The sequence below is a fragment of the Parasteatoda tepidariorum genome, chromosome 3 (assembly GCF_043381705.1).
Source record: "Parasteatoda tepidariorum isolate YZ-2023 chromosome 3, CAS_Ptep_4.0, whole genome shotgun sequence".
Taxonomy (NCBI): domain Eukaryota; kingdom Metazoa; phylum Arthropoda; class Arachnida; order Araneae; family Theridiidae; genus Parasteatoda; species Parasteatoda tepidariorum.
Window position 1 is genome coordinate 51,475,226 of NC_092206.1, and position 21,925 is coordinate 51,497,150.

The window sequence follows — 21,925 nt, forward strand, 5'->3', positions numbered from 1 at the left end:
ATTTTTACTTATTGTGTTCTATTTTATTTGTTGTAATTTTTGTGAAGAGAATATTTTGTGTGCTCCTCACACTATTGTATTACATATTTTGCTTTGGCTATATTGATACAATATCAGAAAGCACTCTTTTTGCGGATATAATTGTGTGGACTGAAGAAAAGATTATATCCTTTATTTTACGGTTTATCCCTTTTTTATTATTCTCCAGTTATTATTATTTTATTATTATTATTATTCCCCCCCTTTTTTTTCATATGTCTGTAATTTTCCTTTGTTTATCTTCATTTTGAACTTAACTAATGAGTTCTGTTTACTTGCAGCTTATGCGCAATANCGAATCGTAATTTTTTTCTTATTTAAAAAATCTGAAAAATAAGAATTCATAACGGCTAAAAAGCAATTACTTAATCCTTTTCTTCAGTTTTATATTTCTCTAGATACAGATGCGAAGAAGATCATCATCATCATCACACACACACATATATATATATATATAGAGAGAGAGAGAGAGAGAGAGATAGATAGATAGATAGATAGAAGATAGATTGATAGATAGATATTGTTTACTGAAATACTGATTTTAACTGGATTATACATGAAATGCTCATTTATTACTTGCATAAAGTACAAGCCAAAATTACAAAGTGCAGCGTTTTTAAAGCAGATATTGAATTCATTAAAGATTGATATTAGTTTAAGCTTCTAAAACGTTACTATAATTACATATTATAATTTTTCTTTTAGAGCAAATAGTTTTATACATCCGATTCAAATCATAGATATTAATGGTGCCCATACAGTTATAAAATAATCTTTCATAGAAAATTATTTATTGTTTAAACATTAGTAACTTTCAGATAAATTTTGTAAAGTTGCGTTTGAGATGTAGTTAAATTAAACCTTATTTTAGTTACTAAACTAATAAATATGTTATGCACAACATAATTATAAATACAATTTAGAATCTCACCTTGTAGCTAGAAGATTAAGTTATAAATGATAAATAGGTGCATAGAGAGTAAGTTTTAACGTTATCCATTATTCATATTAGAAAACAGAGGGACAGACATAGTAGTTATATGGTTGGGTTGCTGAAGTTAAGCCTTTTATGCGAATATCTTGGATTAGAAATTCGCTTAATCCTTGTTATTACTGCAAAGTTATGTCATAGGTTTCCCTACTGAATATCGTAGCCATTATGTTTGGATAATAATTCCGTTTCTGTCCTAGTCTTGATACATTTAGAATAGATTTACTTTAATTGACTTCAGTAATACTTTATTTTAACTATTAAGACTCAAAACTTTACTGATTAATGAAAAAAAATCAGTAAGAGCATTATACCTTAAGAAAGTGAGTTTAAAAAATTATGTCTTGGTAATTAAACTCAGAAAGTGTAAAGATATTTGGCTATGTTTTATGTATAATATTTTCCTTTATTTTTTTAGTTAATTTTCTTTATCTATAACGATGGCGTGAATATAATTACTGTTTATAATAAGAAAGTATGATAATAATTTAATATCTATTTAGTAAAAAAAATGCTTTAAACTTTCATACTCATTTTCTAATTTTTAATGAGGTAATAAGTCTGGGGTGAGTAGTTAAAATGCTTAACTCTAACTTAATATACCTGAATTTTCTGAAAACTCGAATTCGACTTATACTTTATTAAAATTTTGAATTTTCGGAAAATGTTAAGATTAATATTAAGTAATTGCTAGTTTTAAGTTACATGTGCATGACTCTAGTTGGAGTTAATTTAATTGAAATAACATTTCGTTATATAAAGTAACAAACATTTTTTTTTGCAAAATATGTGCGTGCGATATTTCGTAAATTGTGCAAAATCATTGGAAGAAAAGAGCAGGACTTTAATATTTCACGTGTACTCATGAAAATTTCTAAACGTAACATTACAAAAATATTTTAGGGGAAATTCTGTAATTAGTGAACTATTACAAGCAATGTATGAAGATGCCTTTGAGTTTATTTTTAATTAATTGTTTAAATGAACTAAATGAATTTTGTCTTGAAATATATGATTTTATTTCAATATTTCAATCAAAAATAGATAAAAAAAGTTCAAATCCGTAAAGGAAAATTTATGGTAAACTTTAATTAAAATTATTGTCACAATATTCATTTGAGAAATATATTTATTCACAAATTTAATTATAAATGTTTGTCTAAAAAAATTTCTTAGTTCAAAAACTGCGTTTCTTCTTTTCAGCTATAAGACCTAACTTCTAATCGAACTGGTGTTGGAGTCAAGCAATTTTTTCTGGCTCTAAAAATTTCCGTCTGTCCCTTAACTTCGACTTTCAATCAATGTTTAAAATTCGGAGGTATTAGATTCGCATTTATTCTTATTTGGATATTTGTAACTGTCAGAAAGCATAAAAAACTAGTTTTGCAATGCTTCTAATCTTATTTGTTTTTAAGAAATTGATATCGCATATTGATATTCATATCGCATTGATATCGCCTAATTGATATCACATACACTACAGTTCAGGCAAGAAAAGAAAATTCTTATCTTAATAGTTTTTTCTTAAAAAGTTTTAAGTTTTAATTTCTTAAGTTTTTTCTTAGTTTTTTTTATTCATTTATTTACTTTTTCTTTTTTTTTAAGTATTAATTGATGTTTTTTTCAAAAGTCTATGTTTTTACTGCAACATTACGAGTTTGGTTAAAGCGCGGTTTTACTTTATTACTTTTTATAGCCAAAATTTTAAAAAGAATGTAAGGAATCATCATTATAAGAATAAAGACAAATCTTTAATAGGCATATGATAGTTAGTTTTCCACTGCAGCTGTTTGAACTCCAAATCTATAATATGTTTAGTATAAAAATGTGCTTTAACTGCACTGTATGAAAATCTTGATCCAAACTATGGTACGAGTATTCAGGTTGCCACAACTTTTCACCGTAAAATCATGACTTACATGAACATGCAAGTAAAAAATTATATACCGTTATTTTTAGAGTAATAATTGTCGTAAAGTCATTAAATAATTATAATTGAATACATATTACTGTAAATATTACGGTATAATATTTTAGAATAAAAATGAATTTTGCAGTAAAGTTGATTTCACGGATGATGAACAAAAAGTGACAGTACTTAATGCCGTAGTTTTTTAGTGAGACAGCATTAATTTTTGTTGAGATATTTTGATACATGTTCCTATTTAGTAATTTATTATTTCAGTTCCAATAGTAATTTTTTTGTCATTGAAAAAGGATATTTTATGAAGTTATAATTTATAGCAAGGGACGATGAAAATGAGTCACTCATTCTATTGCGCTTAAATGTAGGTAGCTTTTAAAAGGCTTTAATTTCAAGGCCATAAATAAAAAGGCCTTGCTAAAATAAAAAGTTTTACTGGCCACTTTGAATTATTAAGCCTCTAGAGTATATTATAGAAGAATAGCAATCAAAGAATATCAATACAATTAAACATTATTTAGTCAATAGCCATTGCTTTATTTCATTTCATTTTCATTGCATTGCATTTTCGCTAAATGGAGAGGAAAACCATGATGGCCGCCTGCGGTTTGCCTGACGGCAAAGAGACTCTAACACATGATCCGTCTACCAATGAGGATATTTCACATCAGCTCTGCAGTCGATACGAAGCAGGACGATAATTCAAATCATCCAACCGACGTTGGGATTTAACCAGGGTCACCGTATTGGGAAGCGAGAGCTGTATTCTCTGAACCACCACGGTAGAATATTCAATGTTTGAGAATAATATAAATACTTGTGACAGACAGGTTAAAAATAAAAAAACAACCAAAACTTTCATTTGAGAAAAATCATTATTCTCAAATATGAAACACGAAGAGAGATTCTATATCTTTGATAATGTGAGCCATTTGAATCTATATATATATATATATATATATATGATGCATTTCGCTTACCATTGTTTATATTTCTGAGTTCAATATCTACTGTATTTTTGGCTCTATTACACGTTTCAACTTTACATTTGAGTAACCCTTATAAATGCAAAATGCATGCATTTAATAAGAAATGGCGATTGAGTTGTATCATATGATCATTTTTAATTTAAAATTAAGCTTCGTAGTTTCAACGATATCATGATGATATCCAACATGATTTACAAAACTAATGCAAATATATATATATATATCAACAGTACTTTTTTATTTACTTTTTTTTACGAAAGTTCATCGAGGAGTTAGAAACTAATAGCTATTCCATGTTACGTTAAAGGTACATTGAAGTCTGCCTTTCATGCCTGAGCTTTGTTATCTTTTAGGAAAAAGAAGCTTTCACAAACATCACTCAAACTGAGAAGTTTTACTCAGTTAACTGTAGGAGAGTCCTAAACAAATCTTAACAGTAAGAAGACGGATGTAAATTAATAAGTTAAAAATATAGAGGAACACAAGGAAAATAAGATAATATAGTATTATGAAAAGAGAAGAAGAAAAATTATTAAAATGAAAAATTTTTAAAAATATTTGAAAAAAATATTTTAAATAAAATTATTTTAAAAAAATTATGGAAAAGCCTGAAAATAAAGGAGTGAAAATATATAATTCCTCAGCTCACTCGATTATATCCGCAAATAGGAGTGCTTTCTAATAATGTGTTATTATAGCCAAATCAAAATCTATCAATACAATAGGGTGAGAAGCACTAAAAAAATTGAAACGAGAGTAGAACACAATAATTGATAAATATACGAAATAAAACATTTCAAGCAAAAAAACAGAAAAAATGTGAAAAAAATGCAAAACAAAACACAAAATGTAATCGACAAAGCGACAAGCGAATTCAAATAAACTTGCACGTTCCAGAATCTTTCAAGAATGATTTAAAATATTTTTGTTATAATTTTGCCGGATTACAAAATATGAAAACAGAAGCGCAAATAGAGTTTAGAAGCATAAATAGAGGAATCCCTTATGGAACTTTCTTACTGTAGCACTGAAGTGAATTTTGATTTGTTAGTTACTTTGGGTTAGCCCGAAAATGGATTTACAAAAGGTAATAATACTATTCTGGACAATTTGAAGTTTATAATTAATGAGGTTGATATTTAATTATATAATTTTAATGATATTTAAAAATTGGTATTTCTAAAAAAAAATAGTATTTGCAAGAAAGAAACGTGATTTGTCGCAGTGGCACAAATGCTTAGCCACGTATTTCCTTAAATTAAATTTGCACATGCTGAAAATATAATTTAGTTAACAACAAAGTTTTTAGCAAATTTAATTATAATAATAACATACAATTATAATAATAACATACAATTTACATAGAACTTAATGACATTAGTTGGGTATCCATAGTTTTTTTTTAATCAAATTTTGAAAGAGTGTGCCTACATGTTTTTTTTTTAATAAATAAATATTATTACCTACTTTTTTAGTTCTATTCATTTGATTAAAAAAGGTATTTTTAAACAAATTAGATACAAAAAAATTCCACGTAATTAGCTAATTTATATTAAAATTAAAATCAATTCTTTCATAGTATAAATCAACAATGCATCGCCCTTTTGCCGATATCATTGTGTGTGCTGATTATGACAATATACCTTTTAATTATTTTATTTTTCGGCTTTTCATTAAATTTTTTTAAAATAAAATTCTTTTTTAAATACTTTTGAAATATTTCATTTTAATAATTTTTTCCTTAAACAAAACATTCCTTAAACGAAAGAAGTTTAATTTTAATTCGTAATTTCTAATCAGAAAATATATGTAACTCTAAGGGAGTTAATGCTGTCGCATAGTTTGGTGTTACATTTTCATCAAGCGCGGGTTGCTCAACAAATGAATAATTCTAATATTGTCTTCATACTATTAAACAAAGAATGAAATGGTATTTTTACTACATATGCTTGCGTTCATTCTACAACTGACAAGGTATTATTGTATTGCTAAAATTTACCATAGATTTATGATTCAATATTAGGAATTTCATTTAGTAGGAGTTTAAAAAATAATAATTAGTAACAAATTTCCAGACATACATAATAATGTCTTTATTATTATTTCTTTATCCTTCGCAAATATATATTTAACACTTTCCTAACAATAAGTTAGTGATGCGCGATGGTGGAAGCATTACAATACAGTTGTGTTTCTAAAATATACTAAGAGATGGCGATATAATCAATGTCTTAGAATAGCCTAGAGCCACATAATTTACAGCAAGAAATACCGGAATAACTATCTTTATCCTGTTTTGTTTATGTATTTATTTATTTTTGAAGAATCATTAATGGGAATAATTTCTTACTTATGAGGTATTTTTAAAGATTACTACTTATTTTTAAGAATGAATTCAAATTTGTGTAAGTGTTATTTAAAATATTAAATATTTAAAATTTTTAAATGTTTTACACATTTTTATTTTTTAAAAAAATTACACGATAAATTCGAATTGCTAAGAGGCCAATAGCTTATAATAATATTTTTTGAGAAGTTGAAAAATAATTTTTTTTAAATAAAAGCTGAAAATGAAGATTAAATTAACATTTCCCTCAATTGGTATTATTTGAAAAAGAATCTCAACAATGATTCAAAGCAAATTTTAATATTCACATTAGCATAAGACAATGCATTTAAAAATAATACTTCCCCCGAAAGAATTCAAATTCCTCTTGCATTTTTTTTCGCACTTGATCTATTAATTAACGATAAAAGTTACTTATAATTACTAAAAATATATAAAAATATATTAATTTATGATCTAGAACAGGAAATATTTAAACAAATAATGCAAAGACAAATATATTAATCTATTGCTTAAAATATTTAAGAATATATTCATTTTAAAAATGGCAACGAAGTTTGAATCATAAGATCTATAAATGTTTGCAAATTTGAATAATGTTTAATGAGATAAAAAATGTTCAATATTGTCCACGAAAACAAAAACTATTCAGTATTCAGGGTTATTTTGATTGGTTACTCAACAACTGACTCATTTATATTAAAGTTATTAAAGACGCTAAAGTAAATTATAAATTCAATTCCAATAGTTTAACTAAATATACAACTAACTTTACAAAATCGATTTGAATATCTTATGTAATTGGAAAGAATTGTTAAATAAAATTCATGCGAAGTTTTTCCTGGACTTAAAACACACACTAACTGTTAATCACGGTAAAAAAAGGAGCTAATGCCGGAAGTAATAAAAAAAACTGTTCACGACCGATTGATCAAGACAGTTTAGGAGGTAATCAATCATGAGTGTACAGTGTCATATGTTCTCAGCTGAAAAGTATTCTAGCAGCAAAGATATTTTTTTATCATTTATTTGTACATTTCTTTCGTACTGCTATTTTTTTAAATAAAAGTTCATGGGGAAAAAGGATAAACCAAATAACATTTTTATTTTAGAACTATAATTTTCCAAAACTTTAAAATAAAAAAATGCAGAGGAAACATACTTTTTCCAATGTCTACTGCTAGTTTATTCCTAATAAAGGAACAATAAATAAAAACCTCAGATTTTTACCTAAATAACAAGTTCATCTATATAATTAAAAAAAACATCAATGTATGGTTCTGAAAGGAAAAAAAACAGAAGCTAGTTACAAATAAGCTATATCTTAAGAAAACTTCGTACAGTCTCTTACTAGATTAAAAACGTCATTCGCTTTAGCAAACTAGAAATAGTCCTTTTGCATATTTTCATTCACGTCTGGAAAGTCTTGAAAATAAGTGCCTAATTTTGAACGCTTAAAACATTTGGTCTAAATAATTCGTAAAGTTTTGAAGCAAATGAAGTTTTTAATCAAGTAATATCTTACCGCTTCAGTTCCTTGGGATTATTTTTGTTAAAACATACAACCTATATTTTATACAAAATAAATAATTTTATTATTTTAAATAAAATACTTAATTACTTATATTTGTAAGTAAACTCGAGACGGATATTAAAGGTTCGAAAGACTTTAATTAAATCTATATTAATTTTAATTTAAGTTTTCCAAATCTTTTTCGCGAAGAAAAGAAATAAATGATTGTGAAATTTATGGTTTTCCTGAAGAAAAAGGAGATGAATAGACTGTAACAGCTCTAAAAAATACATCAAATTTGAACCAAAATATAAAAACAGTTTTGTTGCTAGAAGCGATTAATTTAAATAAATCGAATTTTTTTTCTTCAATTTTCTCTAAAATTGATAATGCTTTCTTTTAACTTCACTGCTTAGCACTTTTAGGAAGTAATTTATTCGAATAAACATATTCTTTTAAATTTTCGTTCCTTCAATAATTTTATTTTGATTCATATTAAAATAATCAGAATTCTGAATTCAAAAGAAATTTCAATATTTTTTCGATTTAGATGCACAAAAGAAAACTCATTCCTTTATCATCTTCGCAAACAATATATACGTGATATTTTAAACATGTTATTTTTAAAAATAAATTGATAGTTTTTAAACTGATTTGAAAACTTCTACTTGCATCAGAAATACATATATATTTTTTTTTATGTTACGGGATGAACAGTCGAAATACTAAAACTACTTGGAAAAATAACAGAAAAATATTGTATTATGAGGAATGAAAGAATCATTTAAATTTAATCTACCTAGTATTTTGAAGACATTTTTGTTTGAATTGAAGATCGTTAAATCTAAAGAGTCTTTTATAGAATTCATTTTAGAAAAAAAAATTCTTTTTGAATATTCATGAAAAAGCATTTTAAAGAAATAATTGAAGGACATCTTAAACCCTGTGTGCTTTGTTACAAAGATAAGAGTATTAAATTTTAAGCTTTGTTAATAGCATTGCTATTTGTTATTGCTGCTTGCTCCCTTAAAATTCCTCATAGATGTTCCTTTAAAATTAAATTTCATCTAATTATTTAGTTACCTATTAAATATTTGCTGCTCCTCCCTGTGACTTTACGTTATAAAATGCAACAAAACTCAATTTTTGTATTCCCTTTCATCATAAAAAAGATTAACTGTATTCAATATCACTTGGCATGATTATATTACTCGCGGCTAGTTTCTGATAATCAAAATTTACTTTCTGGCTCAGGGGATAGAGAGCTCGCCTTCCAATTAGTTGAATCGGGTTCGATTCCCAGGGATGACTGGTTGACACGAATTCTGCAGCCAGTTCGCACAGACCACCGTGCTGAAGTAAATTATCATCAGTGGTAGTCGGATCATGGGTTAAAGAACCCTCATCGTCAGACTAACCATGGGAGGTTTTCACGGTTTTCCTCTCCATGCAACGCAATTGTGGGTTAGTTCTTAAAAAATTCCGCCACGGAAGCAAAATGTTTTCCAATACTTGAGTCTGGAGTTCTCTTCTCTTCAGGGTTGGGTTAACAATTATAAGGTTGCGGAGTTAAACATAGGTAGTCATAAATTCAAAATGGGGTCGGCTGTTCAACGACGGTTACAAAATAAAGTAAAACTTCGTACCTTTATTTTATTTTGTAACCGTCGTTGAACAGTTAACCCAATTTCGAGTTCACGACTTCCAATGTTCAACTGCGTATTTTGTACATTTATTAGTATGTTACTTTTGAATTTGTGCAAAATGCATTTATAAATGGATGAGCAATTCCTGGACTCCTCTAAAATGGAAATACTAACTAAGCTAAAAGCAAATTTCACAATTGGTACTTTTCAATTCTTATATTTTATTTGCGTTATGTACAATATTTATATTTTGTTTATTTCAATAATAAACTAGCTGAATACCCGCTCTTCTCACGGGATTAATAAAAAATATGTAAAGAATCAATAAATCAGTACTGAGAAACACCACGAAATCAGGCGTATATCTGAAAAGCGTGTATCGACACAACTAAAGAGCTTGTCGTAAGAAATTGAAAGTAAGTGAAATTTTCAGGGGAATTAAGGAATCAGAGAAAACAACAAAAAGTGATTGTATCAATATGGGTATGTTTAATGTAACAGAAATGGTTTTGCCTTCACTTAAATCTTAACACAAGTAATCACATTAGTTTTTAGTATGCTTGCATGAATTTTATCCCAAATTAGGCAGTAGTAAATAAAATAAATCAAATAATTGTAAGTCCCGCCTTCTATCGAATTGGTAATAAAATAATACGGATACAACTTTTTTTTCGTTCTGAAAATGTCATTTACCTAGTTTTTCAACTACGTTTCTTGTTAATATAGCTAAACATGATTTTAAATTATTTATTTATTATTATTTGTTGCTCTTTTTGGTGACTTCACGTTACTGATGTAAGCAAAACTCTTTTTTTGTAGTTCATCCTATTAGAGTAAAGATAAAATGTATCTTTCATCACTTGGCATGATGTTATTGTTCGCAACCAACTCATAATAGTCAAAGTTATCTCCTGTCAAGTAACTTTATTCGGTACAAATCCCTTTCGTGGCCATAAAACTCTTAATTCCAAATTATCGGTACGAAAACTTCTTAGTATTGGTGCTGCTTTAATAATCCTAAAAATTTATTAATATAATATTTTATATCGATATTAGTATTTCTAGTATTTATTACATAACGCTTCAACATATGAATTTCGTGTGAAATACATTTATCAGTAAAAGCCTGATTTTTTTCTAAAAAAAGGAAGAAAATAGAATTATCATTAGAACTTGATACGGATTTTTGGAGCATGGCCATTTCTTTATCTGACCTTTAATTTACTGTTAAAATACTGATAAATAGTTCTTCTAACTCTAATTCATTTAAATATTAATACACTGTCTTCGCTAAAACGGGATAAAATTTTTCCTGAAACTACGCAAACTCCGTTGTAGAATTCTTATCAAAACTACACCAATTACCATAATATCAGTATTACGTATTACAGTCAGTAGGACACAATAATTAAGTGTCATCTGTGAATGGCGATTTTCTACCGTTTGCCAGAACGAATTTTCTATTTTATCCCTTAACTTTGCTTTCTAGCACACGACTTATTTTATTTTATTTCAATTAATACATATTATCAATATTAATAAATCATTAGTGTCAATAATAGGATAGCGTTTTTTACGGTTCCCCAGAATGGATAAGTATCTTTTCTCCATTATTTTTGCCTTTAAGTATATAAGTTTTTTTAATATTAAATAATATATTATCAATATTCATTAAGCATCATTGTGGCCAATGATAGTATGACGATTTTTTACATTTCTTCTAAGTAGTAAGTCTGGACAGTTATTGAATTTGAGTGTTGTTCTTGTGTAAAAAAGTTTTTGTAATGCCTCGTGTAAGACGGGGAAATGCCTACCAGTACGTGTCTGAGTTTGATCGAGGTCGAATTGTGGCCAACCGGGATGGCGGTTTATCATTTCGAAGTATTTTTGATGACTGTTAGCAGAATATGGACTCGACAGGTTCATAACGGTCATATGGAACGCCGTGCAGGAGAACAGCGGCCCCCTATCACTAACAGACGAAAAGACAGACATTCATCACAGGCAAGAGCATCTCCAATGGTGTGGTCAACGATGAACTGGACGTAGGAATGGCATGACGACGTCTTTTCAGACTAATCCAAGCTTTGTATACCCAAGAACAACACTCATGATGACCGCATCCATGTTTGGCGGCATCATTGATGAACGCCTATTGGCAGCTTGCATCCGACATCGTCATGCTGGCCCATCACCTGGAGTAATGGTATGGGGTGCCATTAGATACACGTCTCGATCACCTCTCGTTCACATTGTCGGTACTTTGAACAGCAGCCGTTGCATTTCTGATGTGTTATAGCCAGTTGCTCTGTCTTATTTTCGAGGAATCCATAACGCTACGTTTCAGCAGGACAATGCACGTCAGAATGCTGGTCGCACTATCCTGACATTCCTTGACGCATATCATGTTCTCCTGTTCGACTGGCACGCTTCATGAAATGTTGTACCCGTCCATGCTAAACAATCTTTGTTCGACTCGATGCTCTGGAGAATAACTGCTGTTATTGCTTCTAGGGGAGGCTGATCAGAGTACTGATTTCTCAGGATCTATACATCCAAATATCCTGAAAATTTAATCACTTGTTCTTCTAACTATTTATGTGCCCAATGAATATTATTCTTCCTGGTGCAGCAATTTTAATGGCCACTAGTGTATTTGAAAACTGAATTGTTTCTTGTAAAATTTAAGACAGTGGCTAATGTTTGACCAATCAGAAAATTCCATTTTGTCTTTCGCTCTTCCCACTTGTCGTAGAATGTTATAATGTCAACAGTGACCTTACTTGAAATTTGAACAATCTTTATACCAAATTCCACTGCTCTCGGTTGGGTGGTTTAAGAATCTATAAAGGACGCAACACACGCAACCGCAGACAAACCTCCGTTTATATATAGAGAGAGATAATTCATTTTCAGTTGAATGTAAATCCTTTTTATTAGTTGTAATAGCATATATATTTTGTCTTTAATGAAATAAGTAGGTTTATTTTATTAATTTTTTAATATGTTTTAAATTCAAGACAATGATTTGCAGCAAAAAATAAGAGTTTAATTCGTTTTTGTATAATGCAATATATTACAGAAATAGTCGTATTTTTCTCCTACAGCAAGTGTGATAAATGGACAACTTATTGTTTAAAAAATGTTTATACTTTGCTATAAATGATATAGAAATTGGAATTTTGGAATTAATATTGAAAATAATGCTGGTTATAACATTATTCTTGTTCAAAATAAAATGTATGTCACGTTATCTATATTTAATTATTATTATAATTCTAAATAATATCTCAAATTTATTAGATTATTTATGTGTATTCAAGCGCATTATGTGTATTTATTGATTTAGTAAAAGGGGAAAAGATGCGAAATTGTAAGAAATTTTTTTTATAGAGGCTTTGTAAATTTACAATGCATTTAACAATAGATTACATGATATTTTTGAAATATTATTGCAAAAGTTACTATACATACTATGCTGCACACAGAACTATTGAGCGTAAACTAAAAAATTGCAGTATCAAAAAGTATTTTGAAGCAATGAAAATAGGGAAAATGTCTTATAGGCAAAGCTTCATGCGTAACAACAAATCGGATAAAAAAACCTCTTCTTCACTTCAAGTGTGAAATTCAACAAATAAAAGTGCTAAGTATTAAAAGTTTTGTGAAAGAGAAAAAAATGCGAGATTATGTGATAATTTCTTTTTTATTAAAGCTCACTAAAACTAAAATATACTTAAAATATTTTACAAGGTATTTTTGAAATATGTTTACATGCAAAACACCGAAACACACCGAAACTCCGATACACACCAAATTATCATGCTTATACTTAAAAAGAGCAATTTCTATATGCATTTGGAATTAGGAAGCAATACCACTGGGGAAATTGTCTTATAAGCCAAGCTTCCTGAGTAACAACAAATAGGATAAATATCTTTTTCTTCACTTTTATTTGGAAAATTCAATAAAAAGTGATGTAATCTTTACTAATAGAATAAGAGAAGCATTTCTGGAATCTTTTGTCTTTTCTGCTTGAAGATCACTAAAAAGCAATTTCGGGTGCGAGTTAAGCAAGGCTTAGGCTATGATGACCAAAATGATAGAGCTGGCAACATCAAATGACGATTAAGGGCAAGTGATGCAATTTCTCGGTGTTCTCAGCTGAGAATCGTTACTTTTAATGATGCACTTTCATTACATTCACTTTGTACTGTTACTGACTTTGTACATTCCACTAGGGTTATTGGTATTAAGCAAAGTTTTAGACGCTGTAACTTAGAAGGATCTTACTTTTTTTCTTTTATAATGATACGGTGCACAGGCAAAAAACCTAAAATGGGAAAGAAAACAAAATGAATTAGTTATGATTGTCATTTAGAAAAAAAATATAAATGATTTTAGTTTAGCTTGGACTTTTTTATAGTTATGCATAAGTTTAATGTACAAAGTTTCGTAATTTATTTTAAACTAAAATAAAAAAGAGAGAAATATTTTAATTTACTGAAATATTAATTGTTTTAGGTATATTAAATTATATATATTTAGTTTAATTTTTATCTTAATATTCTAATTTTGTAATAATATTTAAAGGTCTTTCTTTGCATTCATTTTGTACTGTGAGGGACTTTGTTCATTCATCTAAGGTTATTTGCATTGATCGAAATTTTAGATGCTGTAAATTATTTTTTAAACTAAAATAAGGAAAGAAAGTATTTGAGTTCACAGAAATATTGTTTGTTTTGTTTTTATTTAATAATTTAAATCAAACAAAGATAAAGTGAAAAAATAGCATATCATCTCAGGCGATAAAAGTTATTTTAAGATTATCATGATCTGGAATCAAGTGGCTGGGTGGCGCAGTTGGTTTGTCGTCGGCCTTCTGAGCCCAAGTCTGCGGGTTCGATCCCCAGCCCAGACACCGGATTTTCGGGATGCAGAAAATCCTCAGCGGTCATGTCGTATGATTATGCGGCATGTGAAAGATCCCTGGAGTGCCTTATTGGCTCTTGGCATTTCCGGCAAAATTAAATTCCTAGTGCACTTTAGCATCCAAATAGAGTCTCGGTGCTGCCATCTAGTGTGGCAGAAACTAGACGTCCAAATTAACATGACCAACGGTATCTCACCCATTGTGGTGGTCCTGAAAGAGTGGATACCACCTCTGGAGAACGCACTTGGTCTGCTCATCGGCAAGACCAATTCTGCAGCTCATTGGAAATTAAAAAAAATGATCTGGAATCAAAAATTTTATATGGAAAACTACTTAAATTTCGATTTTTCAACCTTTTAAGTCTCGAAGCCATATAAAAAAATTTCGTATATCCGAAATGACACAATGATATAAAGGGTTGCAATTTGAAAAATATAGTCCCAAGAGCTCAGTCCAAGTGATGAGTAATTTTAATTTCACTTTTCTCATTCATTATTTCTTAAAATTTTTCAGACGAATTGAATGCGTGTCAATGATGTTTCAAAGCGGTGGCCACTTTATAAAGTTTCCTAACTCTGCCTTTATTCAGGTGCGCAACTTTGATGATTAGAGCATTTAACTACGTACTCGGAAGTATTTGGTTCGAATCCTGCCGGCAGCAAACGAACATCTTCCTCACTTATTTCTTCCTCCACGTCACTTTTGGGAACATGCATTTTGCTCAAAGAGAAGTACACGTGGTTTTAATATTGGGTTTTTAATTCAACAATATTTGTTTTGAAGCTATTTTGACACATCTTTGCTGAATTCTGAGAAACCCTTTTTTACAGTGTGATCTGTCAAATGTATTATTCCTTTCAATTTTGTGTCATTTGAAGAGTTTATTGGTTTAATGTTTTATTAATCTTAATTATAATAATCCTAAAATTTATCATTTTTTAAACATCAGCCACGAATTATGTACTGTACAACTAACAACTTGCAAAACTGCCTTTTTTTGTCATCTTAATTTTTTTTCATCAATTTATTATCTAAACACATCTAATCTAATAAATAATATAATTTAGTGGTTTATTAAAATATTATCGTGAAACCACTATTAGACCGTGGATGACTTACTGGTGATGAATATTCTAAATGGACTATATAATTGGAAAAAGGTAAAAATTCAAGGTTGGATAAAAAAAATTGAACACCTATAATAACAACAGTATCACAGTTACGATTGCAGTGTTGAACTTCGAGTCAGTTACTAAAGTTAGAGAATTTAAACGCTGATTGAGTATAACAAATGAGCAAGCATGTATGAGAATTTAATGTGAATGGAAAGGCGTACAAAATGAAAGAGTCTAGAACAAAACAATACGCAAGAGTATTATTTTTAGTAATTTGGATATATATTGTCAAATAGTTCCTGCTAATGGCGAGCTCTGTTTATCAGAAATTACAGTAACAAAAAAAATTGAAATTTTTAGTGAAACGCATACATTGAAATTTGAACTACAAAAAAGTAGAGAAAACAAATAAAGTATGCACTGCGTCAAGAATGCAGTGTTGCATTTGATGTAATGAATAAAGGTCATCGAAGATTTACGATTCGTGACATCTGAGAAACACTCGGACCTCACGTCCAACTATAAATCGTACTACATCTTGCTTTTCTGTTCTGGACCACTCTGACCAAGAATGACTTAACATTGATTTAAAATTCTTTCATGTGAACTATTTAATAACTTAGTATGAATGACATGCATTTCCCTTATCTTTCTTTATATCCCTGCATTCAATATCTACTGCTTTTTTGGCTCTATTACACATATCAACTTTTTATTTGAGTAATCCTTATAAATACAAAATGTATGCTTTTAATAAAAAATGGCGATTGAGTCACGTGATCAATTTTAATTTAAAATTAAACTTTGTGTTTCAACAATATCATGATGATATCCAGCATGATTTATAAAACTAATGCATATANATTAAATGACTACTTACATTTAAGTATATGTGCAGTTTATATAAATACTTAATAGGGTGACTAAAGGACCTTCTAAAAAGGTGGTCATTTGTTGTGAAATTAATATTAAGAGAGTTTCAGCTCCAAAAATGCTTTTTTAACCTCGCCCCAAGCCTCAAATTTTGAAAGCAATATTTTCTCAAAAAATTAGACATTTTCCGCAATAAAATCCAAACGGATAGTTGTAAAAACACAAATCTGGACTCATTTTGTAGATATTAGTTTTCTCTTAAATTTTATAGTTAAAATGTCTTTTCAATACCTTATTGAAATAATATTCCGACATATTTATATATATATATACTTTTTTTACGAAAGATTTCAAAATGTTCATCAAGTAGTTAGAAACTAACAGCTATTCCATGTCACGTTAAAGGTACATCAAAGTCTGCCTTTTAAGCCTGAGCTTTGTTATCTTTTAGGAAAAAGAAACTTTTACGGACGAATAGAGAGACATCTCTCAAGTAGTTAACTGTAGGAAAGCTGTAAATAAATCTTAGCCGAAGGCAGACTGAATGCATATTTAAAAAAAAAACAATTTTGTATGTCATTTTTTTAATTACAGTATTTTTTTATGAAGTTTTGTATTAAAAATATTCAATAGTATGATTTAAAATAAGTAAATTGAACAAAAAAACGTTGCGTAATGCTTTTGTTAGTACGGTGTTCAGACATATGTACCTATTATATTTTGTGAATGATCGAAGTAATCCCAATAGTCAACATAATGTTGCTTTACATATTTTGGATGCTCACGTCTTATTTATATATCAATATTCATTTAAACTTGTTCAATTTGAATAAATAATTTTAGGAAGTAGATGAATAATAAAATACGTTTAGAAGAAACTTTGCATACCTGAATAACAGATCCATGTTATTTTTTTTCCAGAAAAGAACTTTTCTCAAATTGTGAAGCTCTGATTTAATATTTTTTTAGATCTTCTCAAAAGGAAATGAAACATCTAATATCATTATAGTTATTTTATAATTATTGCATTATTTTAATTATTGTAAAATTATCTTCTACGTTGCTATGCAAAAATATTTAGCTACCTTTATATGGAGGTTATCGTTGTATTTTTCTGATTATTAATACTTTATATGGACATGCAACGCACTATATACTAAATTCAATTACCTTAATTAGATCACGAGACTGGGAATTTTCTGACCAATTGGCTAGCATATTAATCGGACTAATCTTCAGAAGAGGGGATATAATGTAATGTTAAAAGAATTATATATTAAATCTAATCCATAAATAGAGCTTACATCTAAAACGCAATCAGTTAAGACCTTTCCCACATAGAAAATAACGGTCTTAATGTATCTTAGAATATGTGATGATGAACTTTGGTAACTTGGAAAACCCGTTTCGCGTTACTAAGATTTATTAATAATTAAATATACTGTCAGAAAAAGTGTAAGAACCTTCATTTCAAGATCAAATTCATTTTCTCATTCTAAGCAAAAAAAATGTAGACATCTAAAAAATGATGGCCAGGCCCCTTCTATTTTAAATAAATAATCAGTTTATTACTCTATTTTTTCGAATTTTTAAAATACCACTTTGAATTCACAAATACCTACAGAATTAAAAGTTAGTGAAATACGCAATATATTCAAAATTGGCTGTCATCCTTTCCCACCATGTAAAACTATTTTGACTATGATTGAATAACTTCATTTTTACAAAGACCTTTAACTGAAACTGAATTAAAAAATTAATCTCAAGAAATGGACGCGGAAACATATTATTTGATTGAAAACTTCATTCGCTTAAAAAATATAACATTTGGAAACAGGGACATGATTTAAGAGCTCAAAAACCGACGCCCATTTTTGCCATCAAGTCTTGAAAACGGGCGGCTGTTTTTGAGCTCTTGAAACATTTCGACTGTTGTTTCCAATTTGTGTATTTTTGAAGCAAATGAAGTTTTTAATCAAGCAATAAGACTAAATTATTTAACTAACACTGAATGATTTACATTTATTCATAAGAAAATTAAGCTGCGAGAATAGTTTTTTCCTCTCTACAAAATTAATGACTCAGCATAATTCAGAAACTCTTCGTTCTTTGCCGATCGATTACGTAGTTGTTAATTAAACAAAATTTTTAAAAATCATAAGTTTTCTATACTCATGTATATCCTTTAGAGCAAAGAAAAATGCAAGAACAATATTTGATGAAGCAAAATTAACATTCTGCTTTTAACCTGATATGTTGGACTAATTATTTTGGTTCATATAAGATGTATCGTTTAAATATCTTGCTTTGCTATCGATAAGTTAGCATTGGTATTTTGAAATCAGCATGGATGATTTCTCAATTGGACACCAGTTTCAGTACCCTATTTTGGTATATTTTTCTTATACGAGAGATTTTAATCATTAGCTAAAAGTGGAACGTAAGAATAACTAATTAAGAAATCTTACGAATTCTAAACTATCTGCTGCGTAGATTGTCACTTAGTTTAACTTTTAATGACTGTGATTTACTTTGGATTGATATTGAGTATATGCCTTTTTTAGCAGTTTCAAACATTTCTATCGATTATGATAAAAAAGCGCCTTTACCACAAAGAAAGTAAAAACCGATGTAAACATCTTGTGCTGAAGTTTTTTTAGTAACTTGTGAAATTGATCAGTTCCAAGTTAATATTTAAATATACTGCCCTTCGCGCGCAGGTCGTCGGGCTACCGAAGCGGGGGTGCCATCCCTTCCGCAGAGGATCAAAATTGTGATGGCATGTCTTCGGATCATCCTCCGGGATGTTTCCCAGACCGTCGCCAATAGCCCATTGTGCAGCTCTAGTGCGACGTAAATTAACAACAACAACAACAAATATACTGCCCAGAAAGATATAAAAAAAACCTTCTTCTGAGATCAATTTCTTCTTCTCTTTCTGACCATCAAATTGTGGGCATCTCAAAATTAATGGCCTGGCCACTCCAGCATTAAATATAATAACTTTAAATTCGTATTTTTAAAATACATCTTTGAATTCATGATTTGGTCCACATAACAAATAAATACGAAAAAGGTAATGTGCACAAGTCGTTTCTAAAACTATTTTTATAATTTTTTTATTATTTAGTGTAATTTTTCCCCGCGTAGGATTTTCCGTCAAAATAAACGTGTGGCGTAACTACCACTACAAAAGTCCACTTCATCTATCAAAAGGTACCTCGTGATAGAATCAAGTTAGCATGCTTTATATACTAATGAATGATGTTAAACTTTTGTAGTGGTAGTTACGCCACAGTAATCCCCCACCAGAATTTTATCAGAGATATAATTCGATGAACAGATCTCACTAGTTGCTGTACTTGTGAAAGACCGGGAGAGAGTCACCGGATTTTTTGAGTGCTGAATGTGAGAGATGTATTAACTTCACAGACGTGGTCGCTCCTGTGTTGCCTTTAGCAGTCGAGTGTATGCCTGCCGACGTTGTGTGTGTGTTTGAGACGAGACTGAGCAACAGCGCAGGAGGGTGAATGATGCATTCACAAATAGCAAGTCAACCGTTCAATGTGGACTATCCATCGAAGTAGGCGTTACCGTTAAGAGATTGCGAAGGCGCGTAACTTGCGTGAGCAAATCACGTCCGGGTCACCAATGTGGAGGCGGAGTTATCGACCATGCCAACCTTCATCTATCAAAAGGTACCTCGTGATAGAATCAAGTTAGCATGCTTTATATACTAGTGAATGATGTTAAACTTTGGTAGTGGTAGTTACGCCACAAACGTTTGTGAAATTGTGGAAATGATATTATGCTCTTTCCAACAAATTTTCAGGACCAGTATTACATCAAAATCGTGACTTTTGATCAGTAATATTGGTTTCAAAAGTAATAAGTACTTATCTTATTGAAATAATATTCCGACATATTTATTCATTTAATGCATTTTCACCTGAAATATTTTTTTAAAACTTACCTCTACCTTAAATTTGAATAATACTTTTGTCATTTCCAACTATTGTTTAAATTATTTAAGCGTGTAACTCTAAAGATCATTTCTCAGACATCATATTTTAAGCTTTTCCTCTTAGGCTATAATAATTCTATTTAAAATTCAAATTCAATCTCCAATACGAACTGCGGATCTCTAACGCACCGTCATTTAGCAGCATTAGATCATACTGAATTTCTAGGTTCATTTCAAACTGTCCGAAGCAATTTTCTTCAAGCTCCGAATTCATAATATTCTGATATGTTACATTTTTATTTTCATTTCATTGCTTTTGACTCCGTTCGAAAAATGAAGCTGAAAGCCAATTTATTATATTTTTATAAATATGTATTTAAATAAAACGAGGCATTATTTCTCAAGTTCACTATTAGAAATTTTTCGGAGCAAATTGTCAAATAACAATTTTATTGTTTTTTTTGAAGTCATACTTCTTATGCGACTTCCTAGAAGGTTGCGTTAAACGTTTAACGCTACATTTTTGCTGGCTGGGAAAACACGTGGTAGGATCCAGTTTTCCTTCAATCATTTCCATATTGTTTTGGTTCTCACTAGCATAAAAATCATAAAAGTATTGTTTTTCTATAAATATTTTTTTAGTTTGCTTTGATACACATATAATTTAATAGGGTAGTATTTTTTATTTTCAAATTTAGTGGATAATAATTGTAAAAAAAATGAGTGAAAACAATCCCATGGACAATGCGACGGATTTAAGGTTATGTCAAGGTACGTCTCTTGTGAATATCAATTGATTGTTAGGTTTTCTCTTTTGAAATTACATTATGACGCATTCACATACATTATTAACCCTTTCGAGCCGACTGTCACATATATGTGACAGCAAGAAACGCGCTCACTTCCCGGCCGACACACCCGCGTGTCAGAGAGTTTTCTCGTTCACCCCCGACCGTCACTTATTTGTGCCAGCATTTCGGAACGTTTTAAAAAATGAAATTTCTTCCAAAAGATGGCATTGTATGTCCATATGGTTTCAGATACATGTAGATTTGACCTTCTACTCAAGATGAAAGTACATTCACGTGGTTTTTAGGGGAAGGAGTGAAGGGGGGAATGTTTTATGAGGGCTCTTTAAATTAGCACGTGATATTTATTTACAGTAAGTAAGGGAGTTTTTTTTATCTCTCGCTACTTTCGATTTTCGGATTAGTTTTTAGTGGATAATTAGATCTTGTAGGCTTGAATTTTTTTTCTTTTTACCGTTAGAATGTCGAAGCGTCGAAAATTTTTAACTGAGCTGGAAATAGAGGAAATTATGCAAAATATTTAAACTTATTAATATTTATATTACATTTAAACAAGAAATAACTTAAGTAAATAAAGTATCCATAGAAATATATATAAAGCATATGTCACTTAAATACTCTACAGAACAATATTAAACAACGCGCTGATATTTCGGTAATTTCATGGAATTAGGCTTAACATCGAAAAACCCTCCGGCCCTGGGGAGACACACGCTAGAGAGACTGCCGGCCTCAGCGGTAAGCGCGCTTTCGCGCTTTGCGTCGCGAAAGGGTTAAAGAAA